This window comes from Paroedura picta, chromosome 4 (genome assembly GCF_049243985.1).
Source record: "Paroedura picta isolate Pp20150507F chromosome 4, Ppicta_v3.0, whole genome shotgun sequence".
NCBI classification, from domain to species: Eukaryota; Metazoa; Chordata; class Lepidosauria; order Squamata; family Gekkonidae; genus Paroedura; species Paroedura picta.
In genome coordinates, this window is record NC_135372.1 from 88,913,192 (window position 1) to 88,929,832 (window position 16,641).

Genomic DNA, 16,641 nt, shown 5'->3' on the forward strand with positions numbered 1-16,641 from the left:
TCCCCTCCCCCAGGGTGAAAACTATGTATTAGACTATGTCTGTCCTCTTTTAATACTCGTTCCCCCTCCTTTTTGACAAAATCCCATTCACCTTTTTAGCTACCAAGTCACACTGCTGACTCATGTTCAGTGTATGGTCTACTAAGACCCCTAGGTCATTTTCACATATACTACTGCCAAGACAAGTCTCAGCCATCCTATTGTGATGCATTTGATTTTTACTACCTAAATGCAGATCTTTACCTTTTTTTTACTATTAAAATTAGTCTTACTCAGTTTAGCCCAGTTTTCCAGCCTGCCAAGATCATCCTGTATCCTGATTCTGTCTTCTGGTGTGTTTGCTACCTCTCCCAGTTTAGTATTATCTGCAAATTTAATAAGCACCCCCTATATTCCTTCATCCAAATAATTTATAAATATGTTGGATAACACAGGGCCCAGGACAGATCCCTGAGGCACTCCACTTGTCACTCCTCTCCAAGAAGATGAATAATTTACAAGCACCCTTTGGGTGCGATCTGTTAACCAGTTCTCGATCTACCTAACTGTAATAGGATCCATACCACATTTTACCAACTTGTCAATAAGAATATCATGGGGAACTTTATCAAAAGCTTTACTGAAATCAAGGTAAACAATGCCCACAGCATCCCCATGATCTAGCAAGGTAGTATCTTTCTCAAAAAAAAAAGAAATAAGGTTAGTCTGACATGACTTATTCTTGGGAAAGCCATGCTGTCTCTTAGTAATTACTGCCATCTGCTCTAGCTGCTCAAGGTCGTCAAATTAAGGGCTGGGACCAACTTTTAAAAAAGAAGGAAAGCAAATTTTCTGATTTGAGTACATGCAAATAATTTCAAAGCTTAAGTTGGAATTGAGTGATTTGTCAGGGCCAGTGGGTGCAATGTCTGTGTTTGAAATGATTGTATCTCAAGGCAAACCTCATAAGCAAGGACAAATGTACAAATTGTTATTCAAATATGAAACCAAGACAGAACAAATTGTATGGTTAAATAGATGCAAAATTTAAATTATTATGTCATGTTAAATGAATGGAAACAACTATGGGGCAAAAACATTAAACTTACAAGGTGTCCAACATTGTGAGAAAATTGGAATAAAATGTTTTATAGATGGTACATAATTCCAAAAGGAATTAGTAGAATGTTGAACCAACATGATGGTAAATGTTGGAGATGTAATTAAACAGTTGGCTCCTTTTATCATATGTGATGGAGGTGTGAAAAAGTCAAGAAATTTTGGATTGGTGTTCACAGGTTGTTAGAAAAAATGCTGAATTGTATATTCCCTATGAATTCTGATTAGATGTTAAGCATGTTTCCAGAAAGTATACCAGCAAATGCCAAAGAGTTTTTCTTTCATGCTACAACTGTAGTGAGACTTTTACTTGATCAATGCTAGAAATCACAAAATTCATCTAATGCAACTAAGTGGCTGGACAAAACTGAAGAACTATGTAAGATGTTCAAACTTACAAACTTAGTAAATAGAAAGCTTGCTGAAGAATTTCAAGACAATTAGTGTTTCTACATGGGATATATGAATAAGTAGCCTGATGATTTGCATTAGATAAGAGAATGTTTTCTAATATGTTTGTATCTTTCTTTTTTGCTATTTCTTATATCTATAATTAAAATAAATTTAAATTTTAAAAAAGCGATATTAAACAAGGATAAAAGTAAAGTGCCTAAGTTAGAGAACAGGTTTGGGGACTAGAACAGAACACAAAGTTGTCAGCATGAAAGGGTAATGACTACAGAGCCAGAATAGTTTACGGATGAGAGACACTGGAACATTGGAACTGAAAAAAGGCACTACTGGGGATATAGATGTGGTCTCCGCAGATATTTATGGTGAAGAGATCAGTATAAGGGCTGTACAGGCTATGACTCAAGCACTATGCAACACAGTGAAAGAAAACATAAAACTTGCATATCAAAGTCAGAAACCATTCCATTCTCAATAAGCGTTAGAGACATAAAATGTTATGTGTGTGTCTATTATGTACCATCAAGTCACTCCGGAATTACTGCAACTCTATGAATTAATGACCTCCAAAATGTCCTATTGTTAACAACATGGCTCAGGTCTTGCAAATGGAGGGTCATGGCTTCCATGACTGAGTCAATCCATCACATGTGGGGTCTTCCTCTTTTCCAGATATCTTCAACCCTGGCACAAGCAGATCTTTCCACTTCATCCGTTTTTAAAAATATTGAGTATTTGATTATTTATTTAATTGAAAATGCTTGTACTGTTCTTTTTCATTGTTTAAAGAGGATGACAATTTGAGAACCAATTCCAAAACATCAATAAATGATGCATCAGCAGCACAAACGCAAAAAAGCTAAAAATAGCTGGAAGACAGTATCATAAGCACTGTTTGTAACACTCGCAGCTTTCCCTTTTCTATATTAGTTAAGTACAACCTTGGAGAATGTGCTTTTCTTTGTTTGTTGTTTTCTGACCGCATCACTCAGCAGCACACTGCACTTATCAGGCATAGTAGGTACTCTGCTAACTTTCAGGATACTAAGGCCCATTCCGCACAAGGGCCAATGTTGCCAATTGCTTTCACAAAGCAATAACAGTATTTTAAATAGTGGAATCTCGGCGTTCCGCATACCTTCATTTGTAGTGGAATCCAGTAGCATTTCATTCGTTCCCCACAGGTTTCCGATCTTGCAGGAATCGCTAGAAAGGAAGCGATTTTTTCTGTGCTTGTTCCCGCCCCTGGCCATCAATCAAATGAACAGCCAATGGGCAGTTGTTATCATGCTCCCGAAAAGCCCCTTTCCCTTTAAGCACAGTTTAAAAAAACACACACACGTTTCAACAAATATGCCTTGATTCTTCCTAACGTTGAGACCCATCTAGCTGGTGTGTGAGCTGGTGAGTCATCGTTACCTCGCTCCCCTGAGTGAAAAAAAATCCCCCCCCCCCGCACAGGCACAATTTTTGCCCGAAATTAAAGGGAACTGGCAAACAGGGGGCTGTGTTGTGCTTGGGGACTTAGGGGAGCTTTAAAGCACTTCTGTGGAGGGACTCTAGATGGAGAAGCCTCGCTGGGTGAATCAAGCCTCACTGGTTCTTTGCTTTCCCTGCACACTCCGAAGAAAAAAAATGGCGATCGCTTCGCCGGAAGTTCAGAGGAGAGAGCCAGGGGGAGGGACTTTGTTGCAACCGCAACATTGAGAACGCACATGTCTTTTTCGCAAGTGTTGCAGGTTGTTGGCAGGAGTGTAGCGATTTTCTGAGGGTGAATCCACTTTTCCCGATTCCCCAGAAATCACTACAATGAAGCGATTTTAGCACTAGTGTTGCAGGAGTCTTGCAAATTGTGTGCGATGTCATGCGGAACGTCAAATTTGTAGAGTTTACCATTTGTAAGACCTGCTACTTTTAACTCGTGCGGAATGGATCTAAGACTTTACCACAAGTCTACCAAAATTTTATATTCTTCAGTTTGTTTGTGACAAGCAAAACCCTGGTAAATTGTCACAGCTTTCTCTCTTCACACAGTGCACTGATACTGGGAAAATAGAAGCCATCAACAGACTGAATGTGAGTTCCTTAACTAACTGAAGTCTGTTTCAAAGTAACCACCATTCTTAACCAGCATTAAACAGGGGTTAACTATCCTGCTTACTGGGAAAGAAACACACCTGAATTAATTAAGAGGCTCACATTCAGACATCACAACAAATTTGAGTGAGTTTCAGCCTTTCATCTTTAGCCTGAAGGGTAGGGAAACCTGTATCTTATCCCATGGCCCCTTTTCCCTAAGATTTCACCAGGACAGGGTAGTGTTAAAACCAAGTATGGGTTTTCTTCCCCAAGTAGTGGCCATGTAACTCCTAGGTCAAAAGGTCTAACTCCCAACCTTCCCGCCCTATACATAGCTCAGAAGCAGAGAGGACTCTGCATGCAGGAGATGTTGTCAGGGCCTCTACACTTCTAGCCTGAAGGAATGGTTTACATACCCTGCTTAGAGTGAGTGGAGCCATGACCTAGCCAGTTTTGGAGGACTTCCCCCACTGAAGGAGAAAGCGTATGCAGGTCTGACAATTAACTAATTTTGTGCACATCACAAACAAACTCTGAATTATTTGTGACATCTGGACTAAGCCTTCATTTGTTTCACAGTTAGCTAGGCATAGAATATAGTACATGCATGTGTTAGGCTTGCCAACAGTTAGCTCAATTTAAAACCCAGTTTCAGCACTTGTGCTGCATTTTGGAACATATGAGAAGTAATAATAAGAACATAGGGTTTTAGAGCATATACAGAAAGCACTCCCCTCACTGGAATTACCCCTACTCATACATCTGGGATTAGATAAAAGAGCTTCCAAGACAACAGTCAACAGGCAACATCACTCATGTATCTTACTTCAAAAATTACCAGTGCAATCCTGGAGCAAGTTATAAACTTTTACGTCCGCTGAAGTCAATGGGTTTAGAAAAATGTTTCATTTTAGGATTGCCATGTAAGAACTGTTAAAAAGCAAATGCACTCAAGAGTAGAAAAATGTCATCATTTACAAATCAACTCTCCCAAGCCTGAAGGTAACATCTGTGTATTTTCCTGGGGGGTGGAATGGGGGAGTGGTGGCACTTTTTATGCCTAAATATAAAAGGCAAGAAGTCCATGATTCATCAAACATGATGCTACTGTCAGAAATTCAGAAGGCAAAAACAAGCAGGCTGTAGAAGCAAATGCTTCATTTGCTGTTCTAATTGCTGTAAGGGGTTCCCTGCCCACAGCGAGGCAGCCAGAACTTCTGATAAAATGAGCAAGGCACAGAGCAAGCACTCGGGTAAAATGGGCATGCATTTCCCTGCATAAACAGGCCTTACTGTGGCATTTTCTGACACTGATATGCCCAGAATGAGACTTTGTGAGGTGAACTTTGTAAAAGAAGAATACAGCATGCCAAGCTTGGCAGTGAAAAAGGGAAATCCCTTCCAAAGTTAAACAAGTCCATAGCAAAAAACCCTCCCCCTTGTCCTCTGCTGCTCAGGGCTGATAGGATCCTTCTCTACCTAAAAGTGTCCAATTTGTCATGTCATGCCCAGCTGTTAACCTCCTGTGGTGGAGCCATAGGGAAGACTCGCTTTCCCCTATTTATTTATTTGCCACTTGGACAATGGGAGCCCAGGGCGTGCTGAGCTCTTTATAATAATGCCACCAACAATTCCCCCTCTCCCCCCACCAATGTCCCCTCCCTCCCCTTCTCCTGTCAACAGCTCCAGCCAAGCTGCAGGTGTCATTGGTATTAACCCCTCCTTTCCTGGCAGCTCTATTGAAAGGCAATCACAGATGAGAGGAGGAGGAGTGGAGAAGGAAGAACAGGAGGACACTTGGGTTTGGTACAAAGAGTAAAAGGCCAGCTGATAACCATTGCTCCGGAAAGCTTATTGCACCACTGCAGGGGTGCTTAGCAAAGAGGCAGCCAGGCAAAAAAAAAAAAAAAAGGGTCTGCCTAGCCACCCAGATGGAGATAGGAGGTGGGGGTGGCATGAAAGTAAAGGGAGACTGGCATACTCACTGTAGCCTTGGGGACACTTAGCAACAGTGCCCAGGAGCCTGGCTAAAACAAGAGCAGCCAGTGTAATTGGACTGAGGATAGTATGCTCACACTAAGCACCATGGGATTACTATTTCTGATAAACTTTAGAGATACCTATCTATGAGTGCTATTCAGGGAACACAAGCTGTTATTATGCAAAGCTCTTTATAAACAGAGAGCAAAGAACAGTCTTCCTTCTCACACAGCAAAGAAAGTGTTATCACTTTGCACCCTGTACATCTGTACTAAGAATGAGTTTCCCAGGCCAGATCCTCCCCCGCCCCCAGCAAAAGGAGTGGGTGGGTTATATGGCTCATGGGCAAGTGGGCATGTCTTGAAAGGGCTTAACAAGATTGTGCACACCATATCAAAATGGCATCGTGGGGCAGGAAGGAGGAAGCAATGAAAAAAACAGAGGAAAAATTCAAAAATATTTTTTTTTAAATGGAAAAAGACATGTTTGTCATTTGAACTTGGTTTTTGTCAGTGAAAATTGTAACTGAAAACCTTTAGTGCTAGAATGCATTTGCATCATCTTTTATTTATTTCTTTTTAACCCAGCCTGGTAACAGAAAGCTGCATATTTCAAATGTCTGTCTCATTTCAAATGCTACAACCCACTTTCTTAACTGCAATCCACATTATCTTTGAAACAAAGCAAAATTTAAACAAAACAAATGTGACTGGAAAATGTTGAATGTATTGGTTTTTGGAAAAATTTAAATGCTGTCCAAAATATTGGGGTGGGGGAACTTTATTTTGCTTGAGAAAATATTAGCTTAGAATGAACTGGTATAAAGGGGAGGGAATCCCTTATCAAGTATGCTCTTCCACTTGATAAAAGCATCAGCCTTTATTATGAGATGTTTATGGAGTTCTCTTTTGTTTAGTTTCTGAATTAAAAAAAACAGAGGTCATTTGATAACAAGATTTAGAGACTATCACAGGAAGAAGGTACTGAGGACCAAGGATGGAGAATAAAGATAATAATTAATTAGATATATAGTTATATTAGAAATCAAGCAGGCAAAAACAACACAAACTTGGGTCTGTAATTTCCAACTTTCACAATGCCATATAAAGTTATATAAAACGAAAAGTAAAATAAAGGATTGGGGAGCAATCCTATTTAGTTTTTAACCCTAACAGTAAACTACAATACGTTTTGGACAGACTTCCCAGAGATACAGCAATTCCATACCAGTGGCACTTTTCTAATTGAGAGGCTATTGTTCTAGATTAGAAGATCTAAAAATAAGATGAGCTGTAAACTGCTGAAGTTAATTCAGTAATTTCCAGCACAAATGAAGGTAAATCTAAACTGTCGTGGTAAATTCTTTTAGTCTTAACATCTCCTGTTTATTTTCCAACTCTCTCTAGAGCTTTTTCCTCACCTTTTATTCCTGTTCCTTTTCAAATTATCAGGAATTTCCTCCAACATTCAGTTTAGGAACATAAGCCACAATCCCCAGCAAAAGTAGATGTCCACCCACATTGGGTTCCAATAAGTCCCCTGCTTCCACATAGACAGAACTATTGTATCACTCATCTCCCTGCATCTGGGAGAATGAAATGCTCCACAAAAATCTAAGACTTACAGACATTCCATTTTTTTCTGAAGGAGGCCAAACAAGGAATAATGATTCTACCTTTCTTAAACCCATAAAATGCCCTAAAGTATTTGTTCAACACATATTAGGATTGAAGCAGTAGGTGCAAACTTAAATGGACTCTGGGGAATGGTAGAGGACAGGAAGGCCTGGAGGATCATTGTCCATGGGGTCGCGATGGGTCGGACACGACTTCGCACCTAACAACAACAACAAATATTAGGATACGGAACTGCCTGGAGTTCATACCCCTCAAAGAGTAAACAAGTTAAAAACAATGCAGACTATGTGTGCTTATAACATCTAGCTACCTACTGCTTGACTGTATGAGAGGGACTTGATATGAATGTACATGGTGCACTCCTGGTCCATGAAAAGTTCTAAATAGGAACTAGTGGCTGTCAGCTCAAAGCTCATCCCTGATTGGACCTTCTTATAGTTCTCATTTTATATAAGAAGCATCTCAGAGAAGACTTACCACAAACGCAGAGGTGGTCTTGAAGAGCACAAAAAGTTAGTACTGTCCAGTGTGATGGGTTCTAAACCTCTGTAGCAACTGTATAGGCAGAGAGATTTGCCAACAGGGTAAAAGAAAATAAGGGTGCATGTTGAGTGCAGTGAGGAACATTTAACTGACTGCTTAACTGTTTTTATCAGAGCTTGGTGGGTAGGACAACAGTTTGATCATGAAACGTTTCTTCCTATTTATAATACAGAATGGACCTCAAAAATCAGCCATAGTTTCCTACTCTTACCTTATGGTAATAAAAGCTCAGAAAATGACCTGGGGGTTAACAAAAAAAAAAAGCACATGTAAGTCTCCTTACATTCTGAGAAACCAGAAGTGTGTAGGCTTAAAGTGTGTGCTTAAACAAGAAAGGAAGGGCAAACAGGTGTGAGAACGAAAGAATGGCATTAACTAATGTTGTTGGTAAGGATAGATGGGCCATACTTCAAGGACAAGTACATGAAGAGTATTTAGAAGCATGGATTCTGGAATGAGAATCAGTGCATGGATCAGTTATTCATATTCTGTGTTTAATTATGATATATTCCCTACCTTAGTAAATTGGCAGATCTAGCTACATCGTAGCCACTCAGGAAATCACACCCTGAATTGCAAAACCATTTCAAAAAGCTTCTTGTTCATACAACATACGATGGTGACACAGTTGGGTGTTGAAACCCAAATCTGTTTCAGTTAGGTTAGAGCAGAGATTAGGATATTTATTAGGTACTAGTAATCAAGCCCGCTGCAGCTAAATACAGCGGGCGCTAGGCACTTACTGTGGGTGGGTGTGTTTCCTCGTTGGCGGTGGCTGGCTTGGTCGGCGGCGGCGGGCTGGTCGGCGGCTTGGTCGGCGGCGTTCTTTCGGCGGCGGCAGCCTGACGCGGTGAGAGGCGCAAAGCGCCTCTCGCCGCACCAGGCCGCCAGGCAGGGAACCCCCGGCAGTCGCGCGAAGCTCCCTCGGGCTGTGGCCTAAATACCCAGCTCTGACCTGGCTAACCCATTCTCATTAGATCATGGACGCTTAGTAGGTTCACCCTTGTCAGTATTTGGATAGGAGACCACTAAGGAATATCAGGATTGCTACATAAAGGCAAGCAATGGCAAGGTCTCTTGTCCTGAACAATTATGGGGTTGCCACAAGTTTGCAGCGAGGTGAGGGCAATAAGCCCTTTCTGAATCCAGCTTGATGTGGGTATAAAATATGATTTTCATCTGCCCATTCCTCCAGCTTAATCAGTAAGTACTTACTGTACAGTTTTGCCGCTATATGAGGGCAATAAACAAACAAACATATGCTCGCCACAAAACATTGTGACAATAACTCACATGGTGCTATGGTTGCCAGCTCTGGGTTGGGAAATACATGGAGATTTTGGGGGTAAAATCAGGAGTGGTGGGATTTGGGGTGGGGTGGGACCTCAGTGGTATATAATACTATGGAGCCCACCCTCCAAGCAGTCATTTTCTCCAGGGGAACTGATCTTTGTCACCTGTAGATGAGCTATAATTCCAGCAGATTTGGTTCCACTTGGAGGCTGACATGGGGCAAAAGAAAAACAGGGAACTTTATATATGAGGGTGATTTCAAGCCCAGTTCCTGATGCAACAGGCTAATCCTAGGGACAGATGCTGAAAACAGCTGGCCAGAACTAGAGGTTCATCAGAGATGCTCCTCTGACAATAAAAGTACAATTGAATTTTGGAATCAAAAGGATACTACCCAAATGAGAGGAGCCCCAGTATTCTTAGCAGTCTTTCCCACTCTCCTCCACTGGAATGTGCTATACAACATTGTGTATTGGTGCGATGTTACAAAACTAGCAGATTTTACACTGTGCTCAAAGGAGGCAGGGATAATAATAACAGGGGCAAGGAGTAGGGGCAAGGAAATTTTAAGTTGCTAATAAAAGTCAAACCCAGGCAGTTTGTGGCAGCAACAGCTTCGCTGTTTCTAGCTAAGAGCCTGGTGTCATAAATAACTTCCCTGCATGAAGGCAGAGGAAAGCGAGGACGCAACAACACAAAATTTTTCATTTTTCCCCATAAATCACTGCAGCGTGCGATAATATTTGTTTTTTCTAATGAGTCTCCTGTGATCCATTCTGGGAGCTAACATCAGGGCCTGTCAGAGGGTGATGTGTGGCGTACTTCAGCGCTTTGCAAAAACTGCCGGCTACACAGATTCTTCCCTCCCCCTGCATGTACTTTATGCTAAGTATTAATGCAGTCAAGGTTTTTTCTTTTTTTTCCCAGGGAGCTTTTGACTCCTGCTTCACTATATTCTAAGACCATCAAAGCCCAGCCATGGAAATGCTCAGCTAAAAGGCAGAGAAAACCATGGTTGCTCTGCATCTTCCAAGTGGACTTTTTTTGTCATATGGGACTCTGGTGTGGGAGGCCCACACAGGAAAAGCAAAGTATTTCAGTCAGAAACCACACATGCAGCTATACCACTCCAAGAGTAATGTGCATACACAAATACCCTTTTTCAGCACCTTGCAGCTGATTAAAAAACCCACTGGAGACCTGCTTTTCAATTTGTGCCAATTTCCCCCCAGTCAACTGGGACTGAACATATGCATCCTGAAGTGGAAGACCAAGTGCTCCAAAACCACCTTAGATTCTACTTTGCTGGGCCACTGCAATCAACCTTTTGGAAATGCTTCTGCTGCCACCATGGGGTTTGGGTTTACAGTGAAGTGTTGGCGAAACTCCTGAAAGCACAGCACATTCCATGCTAGTTAACCAAAAAGTGTGCTTATGCTAAATACAAATTCAAGAACAGATGGCATGGACAACAGCAAAGTTTACGGCAAAATGTTTTCTCTAAAGTTCTTGGATACCAGCCTTCCACCCCATAACTAAAACCACCAAAATGGTACCATCACTCTCAGATTTCCTCTGTTAGAAATGGGTGATATAGGTATATTAGTATCTCTTAAGAAAACTGGTCAGTCATTGGCTTGGATCCACTGCAGCATTCTGCAGACAGAAGTATTTCTGCTGCAGACCAGGAGTTCTTCGCTTCACACCTCCCACTGCAGCCCAAAATGTCCTTCCATGCTTTTGTCAGGGGACCCCAGTCCCCCAGGAGCTGCATATCAAAGAGTATTTTAGGCTGCAGTGAAAGAGAGAAAGTCACTCTCTGCCCGTGAAAATCCTTTCATCCTCAGAAATACACCAGTGGATCCAAGCCACTGATTCCTATTCAGGGCAAAGTCTGCACTTACTTTGTTTATTCCATTGTGAATCCTGTTGAATCCAGATCGCTTTGAACTCGGGTCTTCCTCTCCCCCCCCCCCCTCCATTGAAACAGGAAAGTGTTCTGCTAGTGGTTAGGGTAGTGCAGAAGGGGGGGGGGGGAGCCAAGCCTCTTTCTTTTCTTGAAGTGAGGGGGAGAGGAGCCAAGCAGGGAACCTCTATTTTCTTGGAGTGGGGGGGGGGGAGAGAATCAAAAAAGGCAGAGAAGGGAGAAAAAATCCAGGACCGACAGAAGTTGAGAGAAATTAGGGGCTTCTTCTTTAAGGCAAGCTTGCCATATGAGCAGGTGTAGCCTATCAGAGGCTCACTACCAAGGAGCTTGCTTTCCCAATCCAGGGCCTAGTCTGCACACACAGGATAATGCACTTTCAATGTGCTTTGGCAGCTGGATTTTCCTGTGCGGAACAGGAAAATCTACTTCGAAAGTGCATTGAAAGTGCATTATCTATTGTGTGCAGACTAGGTCCAGATTTGAAAAATATTGAGGGTTAAAAGCACTCTAAGATATCGCACAATAAAGGTAGGGTCACTCCGGATCAATCCTTCTTGCTGCAGAAGGAAAATTTTAATCGCCCAAAATCCAAACGGAAATCGCATTCTGTGTAGAGGGCAGGGACCAAATCGACCTGGGATTGGAATAAAAGCTCCGTACAGTTTACACCCAGGAGCTAAATCCCGTTGCTCATTCTCTCTTATTTTCATTGTCCATTCAGTAGATCTCACAGCCTAAAACCCATGTCTTTGTGTAGGAGAAGAGCTGCCTGCTACTGAAACCAGATGCCTTAAGAAGGGTTCCTTGGAGAAACCAGATTCACCCAAGGCTGCTTCAGGCTCAGTGATACAGAGGGGAAGATTGTTTTGATACACTTTACAAAGCAGTCTTTGTCATGTGTTTGGAAGTCTTGAAAGAATGAAGAAGCAGTGGCAGAATGGTACCGAGAGAGGCATGGTGCCAACAGCAAGACAATCATGGCTCTTTTAGTCTCTTACCTTAGATGACACAATGGAGATGTAGGGAACAAAACCCTGCTTTTACACAGACAAGTTTCTGACTCCATATTAACAGTAACTCGCAACATTTTTAGTCAGGAGAAAAAAAGGTCAATGGAGCACTGGAGTGGTCAAGCAGAGAAGGGACTATTCAATGTCCAAAAGAATCCAGAACGTTCTCCTTTGATCCTCCCATTAGTACCATTTCTGCTGGAAGAGGAAATGGCTCAAAAAAGCGAGACTCACCAACATGCAACCACCACCATCATCACAGTTGCCATCATCAACATTATTATCATGAACATCATTGATATGGCATTTCCAGACAGAAGATCCCTATTGCTGCGGCAAAGCCAAACTGGTACGTTCTTCAGGGAGCCATAACGTGACAGACCCAGATCAATGTGTGTTTATTCTTGGCCAACGTATGTACGGCAGAAAGAGAGAGAGGGAGACAGAGACATAGTGAGAGGTAGTGAGATAAACATTGCCATGGGCCATTTCCATCATCCACTCACAAGAGTATAATAAAGCCCTTGTAATATACTAGAACTTGTGTGGTCCTGGGCTCTAATTTGCATACTAATTACTCAGTGCAAATGGGAATGCAAGCAGGGTGGAGGGGGAAAGCGAGCAGGCGGACAAGGAGGCCCAGACTATTTGCTCTGCCATTTCATATCATGCTAACAAGCTAATCCGGCGTGCAGTTAGCTCCTGATATATAACTGCTCATTAGTATTATAATAAAGTACATGAAACAACCATAAAACGTTATATACTGCACAAGTGTTGTTTTCTTGCCAATTATCTGCGGGCGGATTTATCACCGCAGTTGTTGCAAATTCCCTTCGGTGAGGTTTGGGTCGAATAAAGAAAGGTGTTGGTGTGAGGAGGGGGCTGCTTTTGAGGGGGAGAACATGTGTTTTCTTAAGTAGCACTTACCGACGCGCCGTTTCATAAGGGAGAGAGTGCGTGAGGGGGAAATATTGCATCCTGAGCAGCTGCGGGGAGGGGAGCGGAACCCAAACAAAACAAAAAAGAGAGAGAGAAATGGGAAGCAAAACTTCAACCCATGCTGCACAATAAGGTTTAAGGTACTCTAATTTGGACCAGTTTGGGCTGGAGGAAAAAGAATTTCTTATTATCCTAAAAGTTGAACACCAGTTTAAAAAAGAATTTGGGGGGAGGGGGGGAGGTTATGTTGTCAGGCACTCCATAGCATAATCATCACTACAGCACTTAACAAGTTTTTTACAGACATGAAATAATTAATCCACTTGGATTCAGTGCTGGCGGGTGCTATATAAAACCTTTACATGGACAGAACTCCCTGGCATGATGTGTGTGTGTGGGGGGGGGGGGAGGGATTACTTTTAAAGGAGAAATAAAGGCATCGAACTAGGAAGAACAGCACAGATTCTGAAACTTGAAATCTCTGGCCTAAACCTTACTTTCTGATACTACAGCTTTTGCAAATAGTTACTTTTTAGCTGAAAAGATTGCATTTCTTGCCAACCAGCTCCAGTAATCTGGAAAAGAAAATCCTTTCCTACAGTTCCACTCTAGGAAGTATCAAGCATCAGCTTCAGAGTATGCTGCGCTGTCCAGGATCTGTGCAACTTCACATTCTTGGAATCAGAAAGGTTAAGGATTTGAAGAGCCTCAACTCTAACAATGAAAGCCTTGGAGGCAGAAGGAACTAGGGACGGTATTAAACTTTGGCCAGAACTTTGTGTGTGTGTGTGTGTGGGGGGGGGGTCTATATCTATTATTTCAACTTTTCCAAAATGCAAACCATAAGGATATGGCATTGTTGCCAAGGAACAATAAGGATAAAAGACCATGCCTTCATCCAATGATCAAGTACGTACTCCTACTTCCAGCTATGTTATCTAGTAGGTGTTATCACTGGTCCAGGCCGGCAGTAAATAGTAGGGTGTGAGCCATGGACAGCTTTGACAGTTTTATTTCTGATATGTCTTTGTGAACTACAAATGGGTTCGAGGGGTTTGATTGGTTGGTTTGGCAGGGAGTTATCATGTGGCTGTGTTTGGATGCTATGACACAGTTTACTAATGTACCTTTTGCTTATATATTCTTACTGTTATGATGGTCAGTTCTTAGTCTGACGAAGAGTGCTTGCACTCGAAAGCTCACGCCTTGAATAAATCTTTGTTGGTCTTAAAGGTGCTACTGGACTCTGATTTTATTGTGGTCCAGGATTACACATCCCTGCTAATCAGAGGCCCCATTCAGTCCCTGCTTGGAAAATCAAGTAAATGTGGAACACTAAGAAGGAAGAGAGCTCTTTTAGGAGTGAGTTCAACCAGTATCTCCTGAGTCACAGGAACACACATTAAGCTGCCTCATACTAAATCCGGCCATTGGCCCATCAAAGTCGGTTTTGTCTACTAAGATGGCAACAACTTTCCAAGATCCCAGGTGCAGACTTTCCACATCATCTGCTGCTTGATCCTTTTAACTCAAGATGCCAGAGAGTGACCCCAGGACCTTTGACATGAAAAGTAAATGCTCTGCCACAGAGCCACAGCCCTTCCACTATCTCCTTTACTTGGAGAATGTGATCTTATTCTTCTAAATATGGAGAAAGTGTGCTACAATAGCTCATGCAACAGCAGATTTTTAATGGGTACTTCAACGAGTACTGCATGCAACTCCAAAATAGGGTAAATTATTCCATCTGGGGCTGTTTCAGCTCAGGAAAATGTGGCAAGGGAAAGGCAGGACCCACAGTCCTGAGCCAAATCAGGCCCTTGAAGACTTTATAAGGCCATTCCTCATAGCGGCTGTGTAGCTGCAGGGAAAGCAATTCAGATCTGAGGAACCCTGGTCCAGGGAACCTGGAATCTAACATTATACAACATAATAACAAGAGGTTTGAGATCAAAAGTGATCAAAAGTGGATACAATTTATTTCTCCCCTATGCTTCTCCCAGGATAATGGAAAGGGCAACCACCATTCCAGAACACACTGCCACATTTGCAGGACTGTATATCCTGCATAGTGAAGACAAGGCCACCCATACATGGGAATGCCTTCTATATTTGCACTAGTTTCCGCACTAGCAATATCATTCGGATTTGCATTTTTAAAAGGCCAACTTTTTTGTCCTTTTCTGCACTGAAAACCGCTTCTTCACGCACAGACCCAAATTGGACCCTCACTTGCCCTGTAGCAAAGGGATCCCCAGGAAACCGCACTTCATCTTTTCAAGTGGGTTCTAATGGGGTCTAATTCGGGGCAAAAATGTGTGCATTCAGTTTTTTTGCTGCACCTGCAGCATTCTGACTCGTTTGGGCATGCCCCTTTCCTTGTTACCATCCCCCTCCCTCTCCCTTCCTCCCCCTACCAAAAATCTGCCTTAAAAAAAAAGGGTGATCGCATTACAGCACTCTTTCTACATTTAAAGCAGCATTGTAACATTATAGCCCTGTTTTTTAAAAAATAATTTCAGTCCGGACACTTTGTAGGGAAGGCGGGGAGGCAATCAAGGACGCAGAATGGTGGGATTAAGGGGCACAATGAAAACATAAGTGCAAGTAGGCACCATTTTGCAAAAAACAAATTTTTGAAAATGGGAAGGGAACAAAGTATGATGGGAAGTTGCCTCTATTGCAAATTTCAGCCGGAGAAATGAGGAGAGAAAAGCCTAAATGTGGAAAAGCTAGAGTTGACTTGCAGCATCCAAAGGAAATCCAAAGTGAGGCTAATACAAAATATGTCTCCTGATGCAGAAATGGTCTGAGTTATGAATCCACCAGTTCTTTGATCCAGCATACTACAAGGAGACTCTAGGTTTCTGGGATGGAATAATCAAAGTGGGGTAGAATGATCAAAACTAGATTATTCACTCTGCACCTCAGCTATACACTTAGTGGTACTGTGTTTGGGCATGCACATGGGTATACTCATAGACGTACAATCAAGTAACACTTGCAGTACAGCCTAGCAGATTATAACAGAACTTGAGCCAAAGGAGGGGAATGCTATTAAACCCAGAGGGTAACACGTAGAGAAGTGATAGTGCTACTATATTCCCATCCTGCACATTTTAGATTCTCACATGCTTGTGGCATAACCGGTGACAGATCTGTTTCATGCCTTCCCATACTCCACTTAGAGCATATTCTGGAACAAGAAGCTTTATTCGAGGGGATTCAGTTTGAGTGAGGTAATAACATCATCCATACACACAGAGTCACAGCATGCACAAGTATCATGCAGTAACCACTTCAGATGCAGGATACCTAGGGAGAGAGACCAGCACATGATCACACAAAGCTATTATACCATATCCAAATAATCAAATGAAAACGTGTTAATACTTGCTTAATTACAAATTCTCACAAGGCAATCCATGGTCACCAACATACAGCTGGTTTAGTCAGTATTTTTGCCAGCTGATATGTCTTCATTATTATTGTTGTTGTTGTTATTTTCAATTTATTCCCCACCATTCCCTGGCTGGCTCGTGGTGGGTTACAATTGTATTGTCTAGTCCCATTAACATGCCAGTGTCAGAGGAGGGGAACCCATGGAACTCTACTAATCAAGTTCTGTAAGCCAGATATACTCTCAATCAGGACCCCTGCTTATAAAAAGTTATCTGTGGGATTCAATGGATGCCCTCTGCTGATGTCACACAGCTGGAAC

General features: G+C 42.2%; 1 protein-coding gene across 7 annotated transcripts in view; it reads right to left on the reverse strand.

Moving 5' to 3' along the window:
• The window catches only part of RNF220 (ring finger protein 220), a 350,539-nt gene that overhangs the window by 251,757 nt on the left and 82,141 nt on the right, over positions 1–16,641 (reverse strand). The window contains exon 1 of one of the 7 annotated variants that reach the window (XM_077334017.1): positions 8,492–8,614. The exons of the other annotated variants lie outside the window; for them this stretch is intronic. The gene's annotated coding sequence lies outside the window, so the exon portion shown is untranslated. Of the gene's footprint in view, positions 1–8,491; positions 8,615–16,641 lie in introns of those variants that run through there. 7 annotated transcript variants of the gene reach the window in all.